Source organism: Propithecus coquereli, unplaced genomic scaffold (genome assembly GCF_000956105.1).
Source record: "Propithecus coquereli isolate 6110/MARCELLA unplaced genomic scaffold, Pcoq_1.0 Scaffold240, whole genome shotgun sequence".
NCBI classification, from domain to species: domain Eukaryota; kingdom Metazoa; phylum Chordata; class Mammalia; order Primates; family Indriidae; genus Propithecus; species Propithecus coquereli.
Genome location: NW_012147953.1, coordinates 1,931,210 through 1,941,054, shown reverse-complemented (window position 1 = coordinate 1,941,054; position 9,845 = coordinate 1,931,210).

Below are 9,845 nucleotides of genomic sequence, written 5' to 3'. Positions count from 1 at the left end.
CTCCTGAGCTCAAACATTCCGCCCACCTCGGCCTCCCAGAGAGCTAATATTTCAATTTCTTTAGTGAATTTTTTTCCAAGTCCTAGATTTTTTTTGTGGTTTCTTTGTGTTAGTCATCCATTTTTTCTTGCATATCATTCAGTTTTCTTACAATCCATGTTTGAAATTCTTCTTCTGTCATTTTAGTGTTCTGAATTTGGTTAATGTCCATTGCTGGCGAGCTGTTGTTCCCCTTTGGGGGTGTGCTTTCCATTTCATTCTTCGTACTTCCAGAGTTCTTTCGCTGGTTCCTTTCCATCTGGATCAGTTGTTCCTTCTTGTCTTTTGATTTTCATTTGGATAATGATACGCCCTGTTTAGTCTCTGAGCCAGTACGTGGTGTTTGTGGGTGAGATTCGACCGCACCCTTCATGATGAATCAGTAGATGCAGTAAAACTGTGTGCAGGATGACCTCCCTGTCAGTAGGTGGCACTTGCATGGAGGAGGGAGCTACAGTGCTGTTTTTGGGTCCTGTAGGAGCTGTTATTCCTCTAGAGAGGCCCTCTTGTGCCTTGCATGGTGGGTGGGGCCATGGGGTTTCCAGGTGTGTCCTTATTCTCCACCTCAGTGGGGGGAGTGAGTCTTGGTGGGGCTTGGTTGGGTAAGCGTGCCCTCAAGCTGCACAACTGCTGTTAGCAGGGTCAAAAGTCTACTCTTTGTTTTTGTGTAAAGCTGTGGGGAGGGTCCTCCCCTTTTGTGTAAAGCTGAAATGGGTCCACTCAGCTGAAAGTCTGGGCTTAGGGGCTGGGGCTGTCGAAGACCCGGACTCTGGAGCAGGTCTTGCTCCCCTCCACTCTCCCCCTTTCCATGGCCTCTCCCAGGCCTCTCCAGCAAGCGAGAGCTCAGGTCAATGGATCTCCCCTGGCTGTGACGTGGGCCGGGAGATTCCGTACCCAGTATCATAACCGGAGCTGTCCTTATTCTCTACCTCAGTGGGGGTAGGACCAGGAGTGAGTCTGGGTGGGGCTGGGTTGAATAAGCCTGCCTTCAGGCTCCACAACTGCTGTTAGCAGGTTCAAAGGTCTGCTCTTTGTTTCTGTGCAGAGCTGCTGGGAGGGGATGAAATGGCTCCACTCAGCAGAAAGTCTGGGCTTGGGGGCTGGGGCTGTCCAAGAGCCACACTCTGGAACAGATCTTGCTCCCCTCCAATCTCCCCCTCTCCATGTCCTCTCCCAGGCCTCTGCCAGCAAGCAGGACCTCAGGCCGACGGATCTCCCCTGGCTGTGACCTGGGCCAGGAGGCTCCCTACCCAGGATTGTAGCCTGAGCTGGGTGCACCACCCTCTTTTGGGAGGAGAGTTGCCGCTCGGGCATGCTGTCTGCCCCTGAAGGCACACACTCCTCAGTAGCCTCTTTCACAGGTCTCTCTTCTGTGCCCCAGGGCAGTGCGATCCTGACTTGGGTGTACGGAGTCTGGTCTGCAGGCCTGACCCCTGGACCCTGGAGATCAATCCCTGACCCTGCCAGGGGGAGGGGTGCTGGTCTTGAATCACCTACAGGGTGCCCTAGCTGGATCGATTTCACTCCACCTCGGGATTTGCCCCACTCTCCTGGAGTCCCCAGGCAAGTAGCACCTGGGAGGGCTGGGGGTAGGGAACTCGCAGTCTGAGTACCCCACAGTCTGCTGTAGGGTCCCAAAAGTATAGGTCCCATTCCTTGAAGATTCCTCCGTGTGATGGCTAAATTGTCTCTCTGGGCACCCACGGGTAGAGAGAGGGAAGGAGAGAATGGAACAGTGTGGCATCTGCTGATAATGCTTGGGTCTGTGCCCGGGGAGGTGCCCCGAGGGGGCTGGGAGCCCAGCGCTGAGTCCGCAAGAGGCCACTGCTCACTGGCAGCAGCCGTCTCTGGGCTGGTGTCCGCAGGTCTCTCCAACCGCTCAGGAGCCACCAGCAGTTTGAGATGCAAGGGAGTGGGAGGTTAACCGCTCCACCTACCCTTGTCGCTGGTCTCCAAGACTCTCGGGACCTTTCTCCTTCCAGTTCTCCTCCGCAACGTCTTCCCGTGGAGTCTCCTGTAGTTTCAGCTACACTTCTTTCCAACCCTCACCCGATCTATGTTTCTCTGCTAGCTTATTTTTTTCTCTCTCTTCTAAAATTTGTCTTTTTTGCAGAGACACTCTGACTGGCGGCTTTCCTCGTCCACCATCTTGGCTCCTCCCCTGAATGCTTTTTCTACATCTATTGAAATGATCATATGATCTTTGTTTTTGTTTCTGTATATGTGGTTAATCATGGTTATTCAGTTGCATATGTTGAACCATCCTTACATCCCTAGCACAAAACCCATTCGATCATGGTGGATTATTTTTTGACGTGTTGTTGAAGTCAGTTTGCTAGTATTTTATTGAGAATTTCTGCATCTATGTTCATAAGAGAAATTTGTCTGTAGTTTTCTATTTTTTGTTGTGTCCTTTCTTGCCATGGTATCAAGGTGACACTGGTTTCATAGAATGAGTTAGAAAGAATTCCTTCCTTCTCGACATTATGGAATAATTTCTGTAGTATGGGTACCAGTTCTTCTTTGTAGGTCTGGTAGAATTTGGCTGTGAATCCATCTTGTCTGGGGCTTTTTTTTTTGTTGGAAGAGTTTTTATTATTGCTTTAATATTGCTGCTTCCTATTGGTCTGTTCAAGATTTCTATTTCTTCGTGACTGAGTCTTGGGAGGTTATGTGTTTCCAAGAATTTGTCCACTTCCTATACATTTTCTAGTTTATGTGTATAGAGATTTTCATAGTATTCACAGATGATGTTTTGTATTTCTGTGGTATCAGTTGTAATATTCCCTTTTTCATTTCTGATTGAGCTTATTATGATGCTTTCTCTTCTGTTCCTGGTTAAGCTAGCAAGAGGCTATCAATTTTGTTTATCTTTTCAAAGAATGGTTCAGTTACTTTGAACAGTGGAATAAAGAGGAGTTTAAGACATTGTAAAAACAGAGTCAGGGGTTACAAGTTAATTCAAGACAAATTTGGCTAAACACTGACAGTTTTCTCATCTATAAATAAATAACAGTAATAATTTATATCAGTATTAATCAGGGTTCTCCAGAGAAACAGAACAAAGTATGTTTGTGTGTGTGTGTGTCTGTATGTGTGTGTGTTTGTGTATTTATATAAATGTGTGTGTATATATGTGTGTGTGTGTGTGTGTGTGTGTGTATGATGAGAGAAGAGGGGAGAGAGAGAGAGAGAGAGAAATTTATTTTAAGGAATTGGCTTATGTGATTGTGGAGGCTTGCTGGGCCTCAAATCTCATGAAGCAGGCTGGCAAGATGGAGACCCAAGGAAGGGTTGCAGCTTGAATTCAAAGGCAGTCTGTTGGCAGAATTCCGTCTTGTGTGTGGAAGGTCAGTCTCTTTCTAGTAAGGTCTTCAACTGACTGAATAAGGCCCACCACATTATAGAATGTAATCTGCTTTAATCAAAGTTCATCAACTCGAATGCTAATCTCAGCCAGAAACATCTTCATGAAAACATCCAGAATAATGTTTCACCAAATATCTGGGCACTATGGTCCAGCTAAGCTGACAGATAAAATTAACCATCACACCATCTCAAAAGAATGTTTGAGCATTAAATGATTCAATATATGTAAAACACTTACGACGTCTGGCACATAAAATTCATTAAATGCTAATTCCTATTATTGTTGTTGCTATTCAAGCAGTCACATTATTAGAGTATTATTGGAAAAAAATCACTACTGTTTTATAGCTTGTATAAGAAATACTTTTTTAAAAAAGTAATACTTCTGCTGTTCAAATGATAAGAGACATTTTGAGTGATCATGAAAAATAGCAAACATGATGTACAGAAGTGCTTCCTAGTAAATTGTTAGATGTTTTCATTCAAATTGAAACTTCATGAAGAGAAATACACTTATATATCTATACCAAGGTAAATACACTGGAAAAAAATTTTTTTTACATTGCTTTCCTTGGCGTTTCTAGTGATACAATTGTTTCCCTTACAGTGGTTAGAAAAAAACTCAATTCTTCAAAACTGATCAGGAAAAGTGGCTTGCTTCCTGTTAAAGTGAAGTTTGTTCTTTATCTTTCTCTCTTCCTTTCTCCCTTTTGCTTCTACTGGGAAATACATATAAAATAAAGTCCTATCTGATAAGACCTTAGGTACAACATAGTTACATTATTCACACTTAGTTCAAGTGGAGGAGTTCATTCTAACCAGCAAAGTTATGAAAGATATTCAGTTCCCAAGTGGATTTGGCTTCCCACCAAATAAATCATCCATGAGTATGCAAGGTTATAGCCTTGCCTTCCCTGTCTGCACCTATTTCATTGTAGGATTCTTAACTGCTTGGCTTTTGCTATTTGCACATTGATCTAATAGCTGAAGCCTAACATTTGGTTAGCAGTTTCTGCTCCGACAGCAGTTTCCTGCTCTAACAGTGGTGATGTTCTCCCCTTTTTCGTTAATTGTGAATTCTCTCAAAGCCTTTTTTTTTAAAACTATAACTTGTAAGGAACTCCATACCCAGATTCCTTAATAAATCTATTCTCCCAAACAACTTTTCCGACTTCCCATTTATTTTGAAATAGTCTGAAATTACCATCTTTTTAAAATAAATATGCTAAGCTCCATTTTTTCCCCCATAGACTTTGAATTGCTTTCTTTCCCCATGAGTCATATGGCAGTTTGTTTCATATGCACACAATTTTGTTGTTTGGAGTTTGAAAAAGCATTGTTCTGCTGCTTCTCTTTTGTTTCATGTTCTTTGTTTTTCAGCCTTGTTAATACTGTTAATCTTATGAATGCCTCTGATCAACTGCAATTGTAGTAAGCCTGGGTGGGTAGTGGTGTAACACAGCCTGCCAGTGTTGAGGATGCTGTAGCTTGTGTAGTCAGAGTAAGCTTCAGGCAAATTGGGAAAATGAGGTAAGGATGTCATTGGTGCCCACACCTCTAACACTTGGTGCTATGCTACTCTCTTGTCTATCCCCCGCCAATGCTCTTTCACTGCATTAAGACCCTTCTATCTCTGAGAAGCTAATTCTCTTTCAGGAGGATCTCATATTACCTTGATTTCCTTTATATGTGAGGACCATTTGATGAGAGCAATATTTAACCCAAAGCAACATGAGTTGTTAAATATCCAACCTCCTGGGATGGATAGTGTACCTTTTAAATCACATGATATAGGTAATTATGTACTCGATTTGTCTGGGATTCTATAAAGAAGGTCTCTCAGTGAAGTAGAGAGCACTGAATCCCTGATAAGCACACTGAATATAATAAGAGCTCTTGGTTTCCCACCCTGGTCCTTCTTCCTGGGTTGGTGTATCCATCCCCCAGTTGCTTACAGTGTTGGCCACTAAGGACTCACAGCTCTGAGCTGTGCTCTTCTCTGGAGATTTCTCGTTTACCAATGGAAGCCATTGTGAGCTAAAATAAAATCTTAAGGCTCACCCCCCACCAGCTGACTGAATGGATCCCCTTGTGGCCAAAGGAATATCCTAAAACTAAACTGCCTGCCAGGAGGAGGGAGGTCAGACATGCCTCATCATGCCCCACTCCCTTCTTGGGGAGATCTTTTGTAACCCATTAACAGGCCTAAGCATATGCACGACAAACCTGCAGGTCCTCAATTTATACAACAAATATATGTCCAGTGGCTTATCTCTGATAAACAGCTCCTATGTTAAAGCATTCCAAGCCTTTAGACAAAGCTTCATGTCTTTAACCAATTACAAGCCAAAGAATATTTAAACCCATTTATAACCTGTAAGCAGCTGCTTCGAGATGGCCCACTTTTTTGGACCAAACTAATGTATGATGACTTTGCCTAAAACCCTGTCTCCCTGAAATGTATAAAACAAAACTGTAACCCACCCATAGCAGTTCACTTGCTCAAGGCTTCTTGGGCGTGGCTCCAGGTCACGGTCCTCAAATTTGGCTCAGAGTAAATCTCTTTAAAATTACTTTACAGAATTTGGCTTTTTTTCCCGTTAACACCACCTAGCTTAAAAATTCCTGGGTGGTTATTCCTGACTCAGGAGCAGTGCACTGCCATAGCCAATGACTGACTGATATGCAGAACTAAATTCCAGCTGTCCCTCCTAAAGCTGGAACTACTGTGGGTTATCATTCAGGCTCCAGAACTCCTTATGGGTTCGAACTGAAGGTAGTCTCCACCTGAACCCACATCTTTGTCTAGCTTCTTCCGTCTCCCTATTCTGCTTCCTTCACTACATTTCAAGTTCCTCCTGAAAGTGCTGTCTCAAAATCAGTTGCCTAAGAGTGCACGCCTAGGTTCTGCCTCTAGGGAACATGACTTAGGATTCTGAGGATAAGGCAGAACCAGCAGAACATGGGACCTAAAATACAGGAGGGAGATTTTTTTGCAGGATTTGATATTTCAAATTAAAGAAAATAGCATTTAAGCACTCATCATAGAGAAAAAAATCAGAATTTTGACTTTTTGTCAAAGTGAGTTTCACATTGTTTTTATTTTAAGTAACATTGGGCAGGGCACCTAATCTCTTGATTGCTTAGCTACTCTACATATCTTAATCAAGCATTGTTAGTAGGAAAGAATATCTATTGCATACTCTAATTTGTTTGCTGTTCATTGAAAAATAAGATGCATGGCTCTGTGGATTCATGGACTGGAAAACATATAAAAATCATAGAATTCACAAATTTAACTATGTTCAAATCTCATAACTACCAGTGAATCTTCCAAAAGAAGTACATTGGTGAATTGTTGCTAGGTTACAATTCCGTATCTATTGAAAACATTTTGCACTTGGACACTCTAGGAGAAAACTATAGTCTAGGGAGGGAGGTGTGGTATTTTCTGCATATTAAAAGAGGGTCCAGGATCCGGTCAGAACTGTGAACATGTTTTACTGGGTGTCCTTTCTTAAAACTTACCTCAAAGGCAGAGAAAACTCAAAAAGTTTATTCTCTAATGGCAGCAGGATTCTGATTGGCCATAGAACTGTTCAGATTAGGTAATCGTCTTATTTAGGCCATATCTCTTCAGTTTTCTACAACCCAGAGCCATATCTGTCTGTGCTCATATTTCACATTGGCCCCTAGATTCACCCATGCAAGGCATACTCTCTATTTACAAAAGTGACACCCTCCTTGTTCTCCTTCTGCATCTTCTATGATTCTGCATTGATTGAAGGGTTTTACACCCCATCTCTGATCCACTTCTGACCTTCTGCATGTGTCCTTGGAAATGGATTCACTTGGTTTGATTCCCTGTTCCTTCTTCACTTATTCCTCTTCCCCGGCTCCTCACAGGAACTCCTGCAGATGGATAACCAACTTGGGCAGATTCCAGGATAAGTGCACCGATAATGGCTCATTCTCAGGTGTACCGCTTCCTCACAATGTCTTCTATGTATTCTTAAAACAAAATAAAATAAACAGAACACAAGGGGAGCCACCAAATAAGTGGGAGGCTTTTCCTGCCAAGATTCTAAACAGATTAACCCTTTAAATTCTATCACCTTTGCTCCAGGCACTGTGAGCTCCCAGTGGGATGAAGGGTGAAATGCTTTCTTGAACCTTTCAGTTGACCATCTCATCAACTGAACTTTCTTATTAGGGGGACATTAGCTTAAAAAGTGCCCTATGTCCATGTTGGGATTACTAGAGCTCTGAGAACAGGGTCAAAATTCTTTTACCATTATGGCTATATCTAGTGCTAGCTATCTTTTATTATTGCGTACCTTCTATGTGACAGGCACAGTGCCAGATACTTTTAGAGCCACAATTTTTAATACTTATTATAGCTTGCAGAGGTAGGTATTATTTCCATTCTGCAAATGAAGAAATGGTGGTTTAGGAAAATTAAGATATTAAGTGACAAATCTGGATACAAACCTCTATGTGTCTGAGTTCCAAGTCTTTCTCTTATCACCTCCCTTTCTATTGTCCTCCAACTACTCACTTTAACCCAGCAACTATCCATCTGCGTAGCCCCCTCTGCTAGTTATCTATTGTTGCATAACAATCTTAGTGGCTTAAAATATTTACTATCTCACAGTTTCCGTGGGTCAGGAGACTGGCCATGGCTTAGCTATCTCCTTTGCTCAGATTCTCAAAAATGGCAATCAAGGTGTGAGCTGTTATTTTTCCTTTCTGGAGCTTGGTGTCCTCTTACAAGCCATTAGAAAAATTAATTTCCTTGCAGCTGTATGGCTGAAAGCCCTGGCTTTTAATTGTCTGTTGGCTGCAGGTCACCCTCATCTCCTGGAAGCCTCCCATATGGCCCTTTACATAGGTGTTCACAACCTAGAAGCTGTTGGCTTCTCAGAAGGGCAGCGGGAGTACACCTCTCTAGTGTGCTTTGATGGAGCTTTATATACCATAACCTAATCAAAAGCATGATATCCCACTGCCTTTGCTGCATTCTGTTGGTTAGAAGCAAGTTGCAGGGCCTGCCTACACTCAAGGGGTAGGAATCGCACCAGTGTATGGATTATTGTGAGTCACCTTAGCGTGTTTTCAGCACCCATCCTTAGCAAAGTTCTCACAGGGATGCAGATGAAGGTTAGAAAAACATAGCCCAGAGCACAACAGACAAAGCTCCTACTGTAGCTGCTAGTTCCAGCTACCATTTTTCTGTACCATCTATAAAGTAGGGAGGATGCTATTTATCTACTTTTCTGAGGTAGAGTGACAATTTGGCCATAAAATGCTTTGATACCCAGGATGAAAGGCTCTTTATAAAGCCAAAGTATGCTGGGTTTCTTTTTCCCCAAAAAGAAAAATATAGAAAGAAGTCATCTGTTGCTAGGGAAACGGCAAACTTCGACTATGCTTATTTAGAAAAAAGACATATTCGAGACTCTTCACTGTAGGAGCAGAGATTGTACTTTATGTTAGTGAGAATAAACAAGGAAGAAAAACATCATTCTTCTCAAATAAAAAAAAATCCATTATCTTGTGTCTTGCTAAAAATATTTTATTCTCCAGGGTTCAATTTGAAATTCACTGTTTTTCCCCCCTGCCATTTTTGTCTTGCTGGCACATGAAACTTCCTTTGAAGTCGGCAAAATCTTTGGGTCTGGGAAAAACATGAGAAGCTGAAGGGATACTGGGCATGACAGTGAAGTCCCCTTCCAATATGGCCTAGCTAAGAGGCTATGGGATCGTTCCCTTCTGTCCACAGTGTGCCTGGGCACTAAGTCGAGACAGAGTTTCAGAACATTTTTTTAGATACTCTTAGTACATCAGCAGACTCCTTATATTATTGCTTAAATGTTACATTTTTGTGCAGATACTGCGGTTCAATTCAAAGTTTTAAAGGGAAATTCTATTTTCAGGTGTCTGAAATGTTAACTAAGATAGTTTGATACAGTTCGAATCTAAACACTGCCTTCACAGACCCTTTAGGTCCTAGTCCCTTCGTTTGTAGCACAGTAGGATGCTTGCTGTTCCAGCACCTTGGTGAGCAGGGTTGATGAACACAGGCCTCCAACTTGCTGGGCCAGACCACCACCACTTGCCAGTGGAACTATTATTTAGAAACTCTTCAGGGATATTTCGCTTATGAAAGTATGGAGGAGAGACAGGATGGGACAAGGCTGAAATAATTAAACTAGAGTTTCCTGACCTACAGAAATACCATTATCTAACAATGGTATTTGGCTGTGTCCATGAACCCTAGTTAGTCTCCTGAAAACCTCCTGTCCTGATTCTGTGGAGGACATCACTTAAAGTAGAAAAATGAAGAGAAAATTCATCTGAAAATTGAGGAAAATGTTATTTTGGACTGGCCTTTGTGTCACTGATTCTTCTGCTGTTAGTTGTTGTCGTAAAAAATA